Genomic DNA, 16,029 nt, shown 5'->3' on the forward strand with positions numbered 1-16,029 from the left:
ACAAGTGTAAAGCACTTTGAAACGCAGTGACAAGTGGGAAGAAATGTGATCCATTTATATAGTTATTGTTAAGAGGCAGAGGGGGAAGATAAAAGACAGAGGAAGAACGACGATGGGGGGAGGGGGGTTGAGCGGGAAAGGATGAAAGAGGATGCATAAGATAAGTAGTAAATGTTGTAGAGGTAGCAGAAAGAAGAGACCAATAGAACTGGTGGAGGGAGGAGAAGGAGAAGCTATGGAGAAGAGGGAGGAGAAAGAGAAGTGAAAGAAGAAGGAGGAGAGGAGAGAGCTGTCCCCTGTTTCCTTCTCAGTAAATTAGCATATTGTAACAGTGGGAGATGATGCGTGGGGTATTGAATTAGCCACTCTCAGAGTGATCAGTGCCGTGAGATGTCCTGCCACACACGCTCAATCAAACATACACACACATACAAACACACACACGTGAATGTGCGTTAGAGCTGTCACTTTCCTCTCCGCGCTCCTGTCAGAGATGTCAACATGGTGATTTACCCAGCATGCCTCACTCCCCACTGGGACACAATTACCCAATCAACCAATCAGCTCATTGTCTGATGATGTGATTGTTAAGAAACAGACATGAGAAAATAGACTCCTCCGGCTGCAGAGTTGGCCCAGTAGTTCCCAAACTTTTATAGTCCCGTACTCCTTCAAACATTCAACCTCCAGCTGCGTACCCCCTCTAGCACCAGGGTCAGCGCACTCTCAAATGTTGTTTTTGCCATCATTGTAAGCCTGCCACACACACACACTATACGATACATTTATTAAACATAAGAATGAGTGTGAGTTTTTGTCACAACCCGGCTTGTGGGAAGTGACAAAGAGTTCTTATAGGACTAGGGCACAAATAATAATATAATAGTAATCAATAATTTTGCTCTTTATTTAGCCATCTTACATATAAAATCTTATTTGTTCATCAGAAATTGTGAATAATAACCACAGGTTAATGAGAAGGGTGTGCTTGAAAGGATGCACATACCTCTGCAATGTTGGGTTGTATTGGAGAGAGTCTCAGTCTCAAATCATTTTCCACACACAGTCTTTGCCTGTATTTAGTTGTCATGCTATTGAGGGCCGAGAATCCACTCTCATATAGGTATGTGGTGGCAAAGGGCATCAGTGTCTTAACCTCGCAATTTGCCAAGACAGGATACTCTGAGCGCAGCCCTATCTAGAAATCTGGCAGTGGCTTCTGATTAAATTCAATTTTCACAGAACCGCTTGTTGCAATTTCGATGAGGCTCTCTTGTTCAGATATCGGTAACTGGAATGGAGGCAGGGCATGAAAGGGTTAACGAATCCAGTTGCTTGTGTCGTCCATTTCGGGAAAGTACCTGCATATTTGCGCACCCAGCTCATTCAGGTGATTCACTATATCACATTTGACATTGTCCGTAAGCTTGAGTTAATTTCCACACAAAAAATCATACAATGATGGAAAGACCTGTGTGTTGTCCTTGTTAATGCAGACAGAGAAGAGCTCTAACTTCTTAATCATAGCCTCAATGTTGTCCTGCACAGTCCCTGTAATCATAGATTCAGATCATTCAGGCGAAAAAACATCAACCAGATAGGCCAGTCGTGTGAGAAACTCATCATCGTGCAAGCGGTCAGACAAGTGAAAATGATGGTCAGAAAAGAAAACTTTAAGCTCGTCTCTCAATTCAAAAAAACGTGTCAATACTTTAACCCTTGATAACCAGCGCACTTCTGTATGTTGTAAAAGCATTACATGGTCGCTGCCCATATCATTGCATAATGCAGAAAATACACAAGAGTTCAGGGGCCTTGCTTTAACAAGGTTAACCAGTTTCACTGTAGTGTCCAAAACGTCTTTCAAGCTGTCAGGCATTCCCTTGGCAGCAAAAGCCTCTCGGTGGATGCTGCAGTGTACCCAAGTGGCGTCGGGAGCAACTGCTTGCACGCGCGTTACCACTCCACTATGTCTCCCTGTCATGGCTTTTGTGCCATCAGTACAGATACCAACACATCTTGACCACCGAAGTCCATTTGATGACACAAAGCTGTCCAGTACTTTAAAAAATTCTCTCCTGTTGTCTTGGTTTCCAGTGGTTTGCAGAAGAGGATGTCTTCCTTAATTGACCCCCCATAAACATAAAGGACATATACCAGGAGCTGTGCCAGGTCCGCCATGTCTGTTGACTCATCCAGCTGTAAAGCAAAGAATTCACTGGCTTGTATGCGAAGCAGTAATTGTTTCAAAACATCTCCTGCCGTGTCACTGATGCGTCGTGAAACAGTGTTGTTTGATGAAGGAATTGTCTGTATAGTTTCTTGGGCCTTTTCCTCCAGCATTGTCCCAGCCATATCCACGGCAGCATGAATAATTAAGTCCTCCACAATAGTATGGGGCTTGCCTGTTCTAGCCACTCGGTAGCTCACTATATAAGACTCTTCTAGCCCATTCTTATTAATGGTATCTTTTGCTTTTAAATATATCTTACTACTCGAAAGTCGTCTTAATTCTCGCTCAAAAAACTCCTGTGGCTTGTTTTTCAAATTGGCATGTTTCATTTCTAAATGTCTGCGCAAGAGTGAAGGTTTCACCCACAAGAGAGTAACGGTTAATGTGATTGATTGTTAATTATTTGACTAGGCTACCTGCATTTGACATTGTGTTGTTATTTCGCTGAACACCAGATGGTTTAATTAGATTTTTGGCAGTGAAACGATGGCTACTCAGGTGAGAGAAAAAAACTCACCCAAATGTATAGCCCCGTTGGAAAATATAAATGTACTGTTTGAATTTTTTTTTTTTATATATGAATCACATTTTTATTTGGCGTACCCCCGACGGAATACCTGAGTTGGGCAAACTATGTGAAATGTCAGTTCGAAGTTGGCATAAACGTTCCAAAACAACTATCAAAAGCTATGAAATCAAATAAAATGTTATTGGTCACATACACATATTTAGCAGATGTTATTGCGGGTGTAGCGAAATGCTTGGTTCCTAGCTCCAACAGTGCGGCAATATCTAACAATTCACAACAATACACACAAATCTAAAAGTAAAATAACGGAATTAAGAAGTATATAAATATTAGGACGAGCAATGTCGGAGTGGCATTGACTAAAATGCAGTAGAATAGAATAGAGTATATAGAGATGAGTAAATCAGTATGTATACATTATTAAAGTGACTAGTGTTCCATTATTATAGTGACCAGTGATTCCATGTCTATGTATATAGGGTAACACCCTCTAAGGTGCAGGGATGAGTAACCGGGTGGTAGCCGGCTAGTAATGGCTATTTAACAGTCACATGGCCTTGAGATAGAAACTATTTTTCAGATAGGGAGTTCTACTCCGCATCACATATGTTATGTAATTGTCATCCATTCTCAGTGGTGAAAATACCCGTAAAAGCTCAGTTTAAGAAGGCTCTTAGAAAGCTCTTAGTCAGAACCATAGCAGTGCTTAGCAGAGACCTCTCTACCACACGTATCTGCACTCAAGACTTGGGTAAGCCTGGGTAATTCAAAAATTTGAGGTATAATCAAAATGTACTGGATCATTTGATTTGATTTCACAGATGTGAGGATTTATCTTGATATTCCTCACTTGGTATTCCTTGAATTCCTGTGTATGTGTTCACATCCCTGCAGTGGCATGTTTATTGTGATGCCTCTCACACATGGGGTTTTGTATGTGTGTGAGGAATAAATAAACTGGAGGAATAGAGGGACAGAAAGAGATGACTGGCAGAAAATGTAACTTTGTGATAGTATGGGAATGCATATATATGTGAACATTTCTGTGTTTTGGTGTGTGTGTGTGTGTGTGTGTGTGTGTGTGTGTGTGTGTGTGTGTGTGTGTGTGTGTGTGTGTGTGTGTGTGTGTGTGTGTGTGTGTGTGTGTGTGTGTGTACGTGTGTACGTGTGTACGTGGTGTATGTTGGCAGTAGTGGTGAGTTGCTGAGCTGTGGTAGCAATGCCCTTGTGGAGGGAAGGCTCTCCCCCATGGGATCTGTGATAAACGGGAGTCATGACAGCTTCTGTAACGAAGCAGACTGATAGGCCACTACACACACACACACACACACACACACACACACACACACACACACACACACACACACACACACACACACACACACACACACACACACACACACACACACACACACACACACACACACACACACACACACACACACACACACACACACACACACACACACACACTCACACACACAGGGTCACAGGCTCACATACAAACAAAACTCTGGTAATTTTGCCACTGATGGTGTATGACATGTTACAACCAGCAACACCAGTCATCTGTCATGTAATTATTTACTTTGACCTCTCATCAGGCTTTAGATACCCTCAGAGAGAGAGAGAGAGAGAGACTATGGACAGAGAGTGAGGTGTGCAGAGATAGAGAGGTAGCCCACTGCCTATAGGAAAATGAATAACAGCAGCAATGGCTGGGCTCCTGGTAAATTAGTCTGTGTGTGCGTGCGTGTGCGTGTGTCTGAGTCTGCGCACGTGCGTGTGTGTCTGGTTTGTGTGTGTGTTTGTGTTACTGGGTTTGTGGTATGGATTAAAATTGTCTCCCTGCTGCTCATCGATTGTGAAATCCTGGACAGGCCTGGAAAGAGACAGAGAGAAAGAGAGGGGAGGGGAAAGAGAGCATACCGATGTGTGTGTGAGCGCCAGTCAGAGATGAAGGGAAGGAGAGAGGGAGCGATGGAGAGGTAAGCACTGGAGAGATAGAGGAAGAGGGGAACGTTCCAAAGCTTGTGGCTGACTGTGTGTCCAGGAAACATGAAGCGTAGAATGCGTATAGAACAGCCAATGTGTGAACACTATCTTACACTTCTGCAGAGAGGGGAAGGGAATGGTTGATGTTCAGTATGGTAGGCTACATACCCGTAGAAAGAGCACAGAAATAGATAACCTCAGAATGTAGATATCAGGTACATGGAAAAGACTGGGCGTAATATCTAGATTGACAGGAGAAAGGTCTTAAAATAGATTTTATCAGGACTGACCGATGGGACATATGACAAAGCTGTAATAGACTGCTGATTAGCCCTGTGTGTGTGTGTGTGTGTGTGTGTGTGTGTGTGTGTGTGTGTGTGTGTGTGTGTGTGTGTGTGTGTGTGTGTGTGTGTGTGTGTGTGTGTGTGTGTGTGTGTGTGTGTGTGTGTGTGTGTGTGTGTGTGTGTGTGTGCGTGACAGATTGAGAGGTCTTTATTAGCGCCCCTAGCTCTCCCCCCTGTCTGCGGCTCATTTATATGACATCATGAGGTATCACGCCTCCCCGTCAGGGGGCCTCCTTCTATCCAATTTAGTCAGGCTGCACTGAGGACGCCCGTGGGCAGCCCCAGGAGCCGCAGAGAGCTGCAAAACTCTCACACACACACACACACACACACACACACACACACACACACACACACACACACACACACACACACACACACACACACACACACACACACACACACATATAGAGATGTCAGGAGCCATCAGGCAGAGCAGGAATACTTTATTATCTTGCTGTCCACTCCTTATCGGCCATGACAGGTTCATCCACCGGCCGCCCCATGATGCGATCGATACCACTGACAGGACTGTGTGTGTGTGTGTGTGTGTGTGTGTGTGTGTGTGTGTGTGTGTGTGTGTGTGTGTGTGTGTGTGTGTGTGTGTGTGTGTGTGTGTGTGTGTGTGTGTGTGTGTGTGTGTGTGTGTGTGTGTGTGTGTGTGTGTGTGTGTGTGTGTGTGTGTGTGTGTGTGTGTGTGTGTTTGTTTGTGAAGAGCGGGGGTGATGAACTCGCAAAGCAGAAATTATGATTTGCCCAAGTGTCAAAAACCCACGAACCCCCCACAGTCATTATCATCACACACATGCTATTTGTATCTTTCTCACACACACACACACACACACACACACACACACACACACACACACACACACACACACACACACACACACACACACACACACACACACACACACACACACACACACACACACACACACACACACACACACACTCACACACAGACAGAGAGAGAGAATCCCCCAACGGTCTGAAGCAGGTGGAGTTGTTACCTGAAACAGTGTGTGATTGATGGGACAGTACAGATGGATCGTGCCAAAACACAGGTCTGACACACGTGCGCACACACACACACACACACACACACACTCGGACTAGCTGAGAAAGAGAGAGAGAGAGAGCGAAAGCGACAAAGGGGATAGAGACCTGAGAAAGAGGGAACATGGCAGAAAATGGAACACATAAGAGAGAAGCATGACCTTCCATTATAGATAACATATAACTTCCTGAATATTGTCAATACCAGTGTACAGTACAAACAGTGTTTTCAATCAATCATCAGGCCTGTTTTATAGACCATATAGAGCATGGAAGTTTCTCTGAAATGGGCTTGGATCGTGAGAGCTTTAAGGCTGAGATCAGTTTATCTATATCTAAAGAATACACACACACACACACACACACACACACACACACACACACACACACACACACACACACACACACACACACACACACACACACACACACACACACACACACACACACACACACACACACACACACACACACACACACACACACACACACACACACACACACACAAAGAAACTGGATATCAGTCACACCATTACACCTTCTACCGCATTGATATTAGACCTGTGCAATTAATGTTATCGCTATCACCATGCCCACACAGAGATTAGTGTATCCATATCTATAGAATAGAGAATGCCAAGACTGTGCAAAGCTGTCATCAAGGCAAAGGGTGGCCACTTTGAAGAATCTAAAATATATTTTAATTTGTTCAACACTTTTTTGGTTACTACATGATTCCGTACGTGTTATTTCATATGTTTGATGTCTTCACTATTATTATACAATGTAGAAAATAGTAAAGTTAAGAAAAACTCTTGAACGAGTGCTGTAGGTGTGTCCACATTCTTTGACTGGTACTGTATGCCTCATCACATTTCTGTCTCGGAGATCTACGGACTGTTCCTTGGACTTCATGGTATAGTTTCTGCTCTGACATGCACTGTCAACTGTGGGACCTTATAGAGACAGGTATGTTTCTATCAAGGATGATCAAAGGAAATTGGATCCACCTGAACTCAATTTGGAGTGTCGTAGCAAAGGGGGTGTGAATACTTATGTAAATTAGATATTTCATTTTCAATACATTTCACTTTGTCATTATGGGGTATTGTGTTAAGATGGGTGAAAAAAAAAACTATTTAATCCATTTTGAATTCAGGATGTAACAATAAAATGTGAAATAAGTCAAGGGGTATGAATACTTTCTGAAGGCACTGTATCTGCCACTTCTTCTTTCTCGCTCGCTCCCTCTGTCTTTTGTTTCCCAATCCCCCTTTCCTTCTCTCGCTGTCTGACACTCTCTCTTTCATCATCTCTCTATCTTTCTCTCCCTTTCTCACTTTCTCTCTCCCCCTCCCTCTCTTATTTTCCTGTTCTCTCTCCCTCCCGCTCATTCTCTCTTTCATTCTTTCCCTCACCATTTCTCTCGCTGTCAGTCTGTCTCTCTCTGTCTTTCTATCCCTCTCTCTTTAACTGACTTAAAGGGTTATTCCATGCTACACACTAATCTGAAATTAAATCTCTAAGAGCAAAGAGTATTTTTCTCTGTGGTTTCTATCCTCTGTGATGGAACCTATGTGTTTCTGCAGACTCAAATAAAATACATTTTATTTACCACATGCTTCATAAACAACAGGTGCAGTCTAACTGTGAAATGCTTACTTACGGGCCCTTCCCAACAATGCAAAGAGAAAGAAAATGGAGAAATAATATAAAAGTAAATCACGTAATAATAAATACACAATGAGTAACGATAACTTGGCAATATACACGGGGTACCAGTACCGAGTCGATGTGCAGTGGTACGAGGTAATTGAAGTAGATATGTACAGTACATATAACTAGGAATAACAAATAGTAGCAGCAGCGTATGTGACGACTCAAAAAAGGCTGTGGAAGCTTTGATGACACTGAGCAGGATTCTGACTGTTAGGGCTGGTCTTTGGGTGACAAGTGTACTAAATGTGACTCTACTTCTGACTCATCCGCTACGAGGGGATTGGGAATGGATGTTATATAGACATCCTGAAAGTGTGCCATATTCACTCTCTTTCTGACGGTGTATGTACAGTCTTTAGAAAGTACTCACACCCCTTGGCTCTTTCCACATTTTGTTGTGGTACAGCCTGAATTTAAAATCGATTAAATTTAGATTTTTTTTGTCACTGGCCTACATACAATACCCCATAATGTCAAAGTGGAATTCTGTTGTTCAACATTTTTACAAATTAATTTTAAATGAATAACTGAAATGTCTGGAGTCAATAAGTATTCAACCCCTTTGTTATGGCAAGACTAAATAAGTTCAGGAGTAAAACAATTGTTAACAAGACACATAATAAGTTGTATGGAGTCTCTGTGTGCAATGATAGTGTTTAACATGATTTTGAATGACTACCGCATCTTATACAATACTCTGTAAGGTCCCTCGGTCGGGCAGTGAACTTCAAACACAAATCCAACCACAAAGACCGGAGGTTTTCTAATGCCTCACAAAGAAGGGCACCTATAGGTAGAACAACAACAAAAATCAGACATTGAAAATCCCTTTGAGCATGGTGAAGTTATTAATTACACTTTGGGTGGTGTATCAATACACCCCAAAACTACAAATATACAGGCGTCCTTCATAACTCAGTTGCCAGAGAGGATGGAAACCGCTCAGGGATTTCACCATGAGGCCAATAGTGACTTTAAAACACTTACAGAGTTTGAGGTCTGTGATAGGAGAAAACTGAGGAAGGATCAACATCAGTGTCGTTACTCCACAATACTAACCTAAATGACAGAGTGAAAAGAAGGAAACCTGTACAGAATAAAAATATTCCAAAATATACATCCTGTTTGCAACAAGCAACTAAAGTAATGCTTTTTGTCCTGAATAGAAAGTGTTATGTTTGGAGCAAATCCAACACAACACATCACTGAGTATCACTCTCTAAGCACAGGCAAAATCCCAGAGGAAAACCTGGTTCATTCTGCTTTCCACCAAACACTGGGAGATCAATTCCCCTTTCAGCAGGACAATAACCTAAAACACAAGGCCAAATCTACACTGGAGTTGCTCACCAAGAAGACGGTGAACATTCCTGAGTGGCCGAGTTACAGTTTTGACTTAAATCTACTTGAAAATCTATGGCAAGACCTGAAAATGGTTGTCTAGCAATAATCAATAACCAATTTGACAGAGCTTTTTTTTATATAATGGGCAAATGTTGCACAATTCAGGAATGGGTGTGAATACTTACGTAAATTAGATATTTCTGTATTTCTATTTCAATAAATTAGCAAACATTTCTAAAAACATGTTTTGAGGCTGTAGGTCAAGAGGTGTGAATACTTTCTGAAGGCATTGGTAGGTGCTCATTGTCCTTCTGACAATCTGTAGTTATTCACTCTCATACTATTCACTTCCTGTAATCCTTTTCTCTCACTATGTGTAGGTACTCACTCGCTCTCACTGTGTAGGTGATCAGTCTCTTTAGACTGGGTCCTCACTCTTTCTGACAATCTGTGTAGGTTTTTTCTCTCTCTAATTCTCTTTCTCTTTCTTTCTCTCTCACTCTCCTTGGTACATACTGTACTGTGTATCTATACCAGTACTGCTGTTCTGCCAGGCAGATGGACAGATATAGTGTTTCTCAGTATTAGATCTGATCACAGTGCCTTTGTGTTGCATTTGTTACCGCTCATCTCCTCCTCTCAGTCACTTAGACAGCACAAGCCTAGCTCTTTGTGCTTAAAGGGATTCTTTCGCTTAAATGGAAATGCTAAATGACTTGGAATAAAACAAAGGCATGAAAGAATACAATCCAAGGCAGAAAAAGAAGAAGAATGAATCAGAGATATTATGATTATAGATCAGAAGTGTAATAATTCCTTCAAAATATCGCCTGTGGTTCTATGTGGATTATACATGTACTGTATGTCTGTGGTTCTATGTGGTTATACATGTACTGTATGTCTGTGGTTCTATGTGGTTATACATGTACTGTATGTCTGTGGTTCTATGTGGTTATACATGTACTGTATGTACGTGGTTCTATGTGGATTATACATGTACTGTATGTCTGTGGTTCTATGTGGTTATACATGTACTGTATGTCTGTGGTTCTATGTGGTTATACATGTACTGTATGTCTGTGGTTCTATGTGGATTATACATGTACTGTATGTCTGTGGTTCTATGTGGTTATACATGTACTGTATGTCTGTGGTTCTATGTGGTTATACATGTACTGTATGTCTGTGGTTCTATGTGGTTATACATGTACTGTATGTCTGTGGTTCTATGTGGTTATACATGTACTGTATGTCTGTGGTTCTATGTGGTTATACATGTACCGTATGTCTGTGGTTCTATGTGGTTATACATGTACTGTATGTCTGTGGTTCTATGCGGTTATACATGTACTGTATGTCTGTGTTTCTATGTAGTTATACATGTACTGTATGTCTGTGGTTCTATGTGGTTATACATGTACTGTATGTCTGTGGTTCTATGTGGTTATACATGTACTGTATGTCTGTGGTTCTATGTGGTTATACATGTACTGTATGTCTGTGGTTCTATGTGGTTATACATGTACTGTATGTCTGTGGTTCTATGTGGTTATACATGTACTGTATGTCTGTGGTTCATTGTGGTTATACATGTACTGTATGTCTGTGGTTCTATGTGGTTATACATGTACTGTATGTCTGTGGTTCTATGTGGTTATACATGTACTGTATGTCTGTGGTTCTATGTGGTTATACATGTACTGTATGTCTGTGGTTCTATGTGGTTATACATGTACTGTATGTCTGTGGTTCTATGTGGTTATACATGTACTGTATGTCTGTGGTTCTATGCGGTTATACATGTACTGTATGTCTGTGGTTCTATGTAGTTATACATGTACTGTATGTCTGTGGTTCTATGTGGTTATACATGTACTGTATGTCTGTGGTTCTATGTGGTTATACATGTACTGTATGTCTGTGGTTCTATGTGGTTTTACATGTACTGTATGTCTGTGGATCTATGTGGTTATACATGTACTGTATGTCTGTGGTTCTATGTGGATTATACATGTACTGTATGTCTGTGGTTCTATGTGGTTATACATGTACTGTATGTCTGTGGTTCATTGTGGTTATACATGTACTGTATGTCTGTGGTTCTATGTGGTTATACATGTACTGTATGTCTGTGGTTCTATGTGGTTATACATGTACTGTATGTCTGTGGTTCTATGTGGTTATACATGTACCGTATGTCTGTGGTTCTATGTGGTTATACATGTACTGTATGTCTGTGGTTCGTTGTGGTTATACATGTACTGTATGTCTGTGGTTCTATGTGGTTATACATGTACTGTATGTCTGTGGTTCTATGTGGATTATACATGTACTGTATGTCTGTGGTTCTATGTGGTTATACATGTACTGTATGTCTGTGGTTCTATGTGGTTATACATGTACTGTATGTCTGTGGTTCTATGTGGTTATACATGTACTGTATGTCTGTGGTTCTATGTAGTTATAAATGTACCGTATGTCTGTGGATCTATGTGGTTATACATGTACTGTATGTCTGTGGTTCTATGTGGTTATACATGTACCGTATGTCTGTGGTTCTATGTGGTTATACATGTACTGTATGTATGTGGTTCTATGTGGTTATACATGTACTGTATGTCTGTGGTTCTATGTGGTTATACATGTACTGTATGTCTGTGGTTCTATGTGGTTATACATGTACTGTATGTCTGTGGTTCTATGCGGTTATACATGTACTGTATGTCTGTGGTTCTATGTGGTTATACATGTACTGTATATCTGTGGTTCTATGTGGTTATACATGTACTGTATGTCTGTGGTTCTATGTGGTTTTACATGTACTGTATGTCTGTGGATCTATGTGGTTATACATGTACTGTATGTCTGTGGTTCTATGTGGATTATACATGTACTGTATGTCTGTGGTTCTATGTGGTTATACATGTACTGTATGTCTGTGGTTCATTGTGGTTATACATGTACTGTATGTCTGTGGTTCTATGTGGTTATACATGTACTGTATGTCTGTGGTTCTATGTGGTTATACATGTGCTGTATGTCTGTGGTTCTATGTGGTTATACATGTACCGTATGTCTGTGGTTCTATGTGGTTATACATGTACTGTATGTCTGTGGTTCGGTGTGGTTATACATGTACTGTATGTCTGTGGTTCTATGTGGTTATACATGTACTGTATGTCTGTGGTTCTATGTGGTTATACATGTACTGTATGTCTGTGGTTCATTGTGGATTATACATGTACAGTATGTCTGTGGTTCTATGTGGTTATACATGTACTGTATGTCTGTGGTTCTATGTGGTTATACATGTACTGTATGTCTGTGGTTCTATGTGGATTATACATGTACTGTATGTCTGTGGTTCTATGTGGTTATACATGTACTGTATGTCTGTGGTTCTATGTGGTTATACATGTACTGTATGTCTGTGGTTCTATGTGGTTATACATGTACTGTATGTCTGTGGTTCTATGTAGTTATACATGTACCGTATGTCTGTGGATCTATGTGGTTATACATGTACTGTATGTCTGTGGTTCTATGTGGTTATACATGTACCGTATGTCTGTGGTTCTATGTGGTTATACATGTACTGTATGTATGTGGTTCTATGTGGTTATACATGTACTGTATGTCTGTGGTTCTATGTGGTTATACATGTACTGTATGTCTGTGGTTCTATGTGGTTATACATGTACTGTATGTCTGTGGTTCTATGCGGTTATACATGTACTGTATGTCTGTGGTTCTATGTAGTTATACATGTACTGTATGTCTGTGGTTCTATGTGGTTATACATGTACTGTATGTCTGTGGTTCTATGTGGTTATACATGTACTGTATGTCTGTGGTTCTATGTGGTTATACATGTACTGTATGTCTGTGGTTCTATGTGGTTATACATGTACTGTATGTCTGTGGTTCTATGTGGTTATACATGTACTGTATGTCTGTGGTTCTATGTAGTTATACATGTACTGTATGTCTGTGGTTCTATGTGGTTATACATGTACTGTATGTCTGTGGTTCTATGTGGTTATACATGTACTGTATGTCTGTGGTTCTATGTGGTTATACATGTACTGTATGTCTGTGGATCTATGTGGTTATACATGTACTGTATGTCTGTGGTTCTATGTGGATTATACATGTACTGTATGTCTGTGGTTCTATGTGGTTATACATGTACTGTATGTCTGTGGTTCATTGTGGTTATACATGTACTGTATGTCTGTGGTTCTATGTGGTTATACATGTACTGTATGTCTGTGGTTCTATGTGGTTATACATGTACTGTATGTCTGTGGTTCTATGTGGTTATACATGTACCGTATGTCTGTGGTTCTATGTGGTTATACATGTACTGTATGTCTGTGGTTCGTTGTGGTTATACATGTACTGTATGTCTGTGGTTCTATGTGGTTATACATGTACTGTATGTCTGTGGTTCTATGTGGTTATACATGTACTGTATGTCTGTGGTTCATTGTGGTTATACATGTACTGTATGTCTGTGGTTCTATGTGGTTATACATGTACTGTATGTCTGTGGTTCTATGTAGTTATACATGTACTGTATGTCTGTGGTTCTATGTGGTTATACATGTACTGTATGTCTTTGGTTCATTGTGGTTATACATGTACTGTATGTCTGTGGTTCTATGTGGTTATACATGTACTGTATGTCTGTGATTCTATGTGGTTATACATGTACTGTATGTCTGTGGTTCTATGTGGTTATACATGTACTGTGTGTCTGTGGTTCTATGTGGTTATACATGTACTGTGTGTCTGTGGTTCTATGTGGTTATACATGTACTGTATGTCTGTGGTTCTATGTGGTTATACATGTACTGTGTGTCTGTGGTTCTATGTGGTTATACATGTACTGTATGTCTGTGGTTCTATGTGGTTATACATGTACTGTATGTCTGTGGTTCTATGTGGTTATACATGTACTGTATGTCTGTGGTTCTATGTGGTTATACATGTACTGTATGTCTGTGGTTCTATGTGGTTATACATGTACTGTATGTCTGTGGATCTATGTGGCTATACATGTACTGTATGTCTGTGGTTCTATGTGGTTATACATGTACTGTATGTCTGTGGTTCTATGTGGTTATACATGTACTGTATGTCTGTGGTTCTATGTGGTTATACATGTACTGTATGTCTGTGGTTCTATGTGGTTATACATGTACTGTATGTCTGTGGTTCTATGTGGTTATACATGTACTGTATGTCTGTGGTTCTATGTGGTTATACATGTACTGTGTGTCTGTGGTTCTATGTGGTTATACATGTACTGTGTGTCTGTGGTTCTATGTGGTTATACATGTACTGTATGTCTGTGGATCTGGTGCACCCGGCTTAATCTTTATTGAAACACAAGCACATGTTGATGTTGTTGTGTAATATAGATACAATGTTAGTGTCAACAAAAGTAATTTAGTGAGCTGACAGTGTCTGTCTGTCTGTCTGTCTGTCTGTCTGTCTGTCTGTCTGTCTGTCTGTCTGTCTGTCTGTCTGTCTGTCTGTCTGTCTGTCTGTCTGTCTGTCTGTCTGTCTGTCTGTCTGTCTGTCTGTCTGTCGTGTGTGTGTGTGTGTGTGTGTGTGTGTGTGTGTGTGTGTGTGTGTGTGTGTGTGTGTGTGTGTGTGTGTGTGTGTGTGTGTGTGTGTGTGTGTGTGTGTGTGTGTGTGTGTGTGTGTGTGTGTGTGTGTGTGTGTGAGAGAGAGAGAGTGGGACAAGTGTGTTGTCTGTGGCTGCCACATCTGATGTATCCTGATGGGAAATTGTCTGGGTTGGCAGGCAGGAAATGTTCTCTCTCTCTCAAAAACCCAGCACCACTCGTCTCTGTGTCCGTTTATATATGTTTTGTCGTGGCGATAGTCATCTAATCTCCCTGTTACTTAGGCAAACAAACAGTCCATGGAACACTCAGTAGAGCTGACAGCAGCCAGTCTCTTTAACCCTTTATCCTACTGTCACAACATATTGCCTTCTCATTTATCCCATACGGCTCATAATCTATTCACATCACCTGTTCTCAAAGTGTCACAAACGTGCCAAGGAACCGCCCCAGGTGTGTCTGATTCATTATGTGAAAACACCCTTCTGCTCCAAGTTCTCTCCAGCAGAAATATGCATTTCCCAAGTAAAGAAGAGTGTGAAAGAAGATGTTAATGGGAAGAAGGGATAATGAGAGAGATAGAGAGGTCCTAGATCGGCTAATTAGAGCAGGGCTTCATGAGTTCAAGGACGATTTTAATTTAGCAGATAAGATGAGGGGAGGAGGGGGTGAAAGGGGTGAGACGGGTGAGACTTCCAAGATCTTAATTACTGCATTGATTTCTCTGTGGTGCTGCCTCGGGGGAGGAGGGGTGAGGAGGGAGGTGGTGGATCTCTTTGGGAAGACCAGTCTTCTTAGCTGGAGCCAAGTTCATTTGACTCCGGCCAAAAGCTCTGCCCAGGTCAACTCTTTCCCTTTCAATTACTCAGACACTCACATAATGCATTCAGCTCGGGAGGAACTCTCTAAGCCCCAGGGATGGACACACACGCATGCACACTCTCTCTCTCTTTCTCTCTCTCCCTCTCTCTCTCTTTCTCACTCTCTCTCTCCCTCTCTCTCTCTTTCTCACTCTCTCTCTCCCTCTCTCTTTTATTCTCTAGACTCTCTAGATTCTCAAACTGTAACATGAAAACAATCATTTTTGCTAACCGTTGAGGAATTCTATCAAATAGGACAAAAACCACCTCCCAACCTCATTGTCAATTACTCTGTTTGACCTGGGTTCTA

General features: G+C 41.2%; 1 protein-coding gene across 1 annotated transcript in view; it reads left to right on the forward strand.

The window, feature by feature from the left end:
- The window catches only part of epha8 (eph receptor A8), a 92,207-nt gene that overhangs the window by 36,603 nt on the left and 39,575 nt on the right, over nucleotides 1-16,029 (forward strand). The gene's annotated exons all lie outside the window — the stretch shown is intronic.

The sequence above is a fragment of the Salvelinus alpinus genome, chromosome 2 (genome assembly GCF_045679555.1).
Source record: "Salvelinus alpinus chromosome 2, SLU_Salpinus.1, whole genome shotgun sequence".
Lineage (NCBI taxonomy): Eukaryota > Metazoa > Chordata > Actinopteri > Salmoniformes > Salmonidae > Salvelinus > Salvelinus alpinus.